Genomic DNA, 497 nt, shown 5'->3' on the forward strand with positions numbered 1-497 from the left:
CTCGGAGAAAGTACATCATCATGACATCGGAATACGGCCCCAACATCGATCTCGGAGAAAGTACATCATCATAACATCGGATCGGATGTGTATCCATCGAAGTTCCATCGACACTTCGAGAAGATCGAACATAGCTTCCTAGCATGTTAAAGGTTCGGTGCTAATGGAGACATAAAGATCCCACGACGTTCCAAACGAAAGTAAAGTGTTCCGTGCGTGTGAACTACGTTGTCCCATGTGCCGGCGCTCGACTCCTAAGATGTCCCATGTAAATGCCCTTCGTGGGAAAGAATGTCCCGTGCAACGTCCCTTGATGATCCCCATAAGGTGTCCCATGTGCGTCCCATGATGTCCCATGCGCGTCCCGTGCCGGCCCGAGCCTCACCAAGGCCGTCCCATGCGCGTCTCGTGCCGTCCCGAGCTGTGCCGAGGCCGTCCCGTGCTGTCCCATGCCGTCCCGAGCCTCGCCAAGGCCGTCCCGTGCCGTCCGAGCCTCG

The sequence above is a fragment of the Eschscholzia californica genome, unplaced genomic scaffold (genome assembly GCF_041429995.1).
Source record: "Eschscholzia californica isolate CP2 unplaced genomic scaffold, dmEscCali1.0.p SCAF_131, whole genome shotgun sequence".
In the NCBI taxonomy this organism is placed as follows: domain Eukaryota; kingdom Viridiplantae; phylum Streptophyta; class Magnoliopsida; order Ranunculales; family Papaveraceae; genus Eschscholzia; species Eschscholzia californica.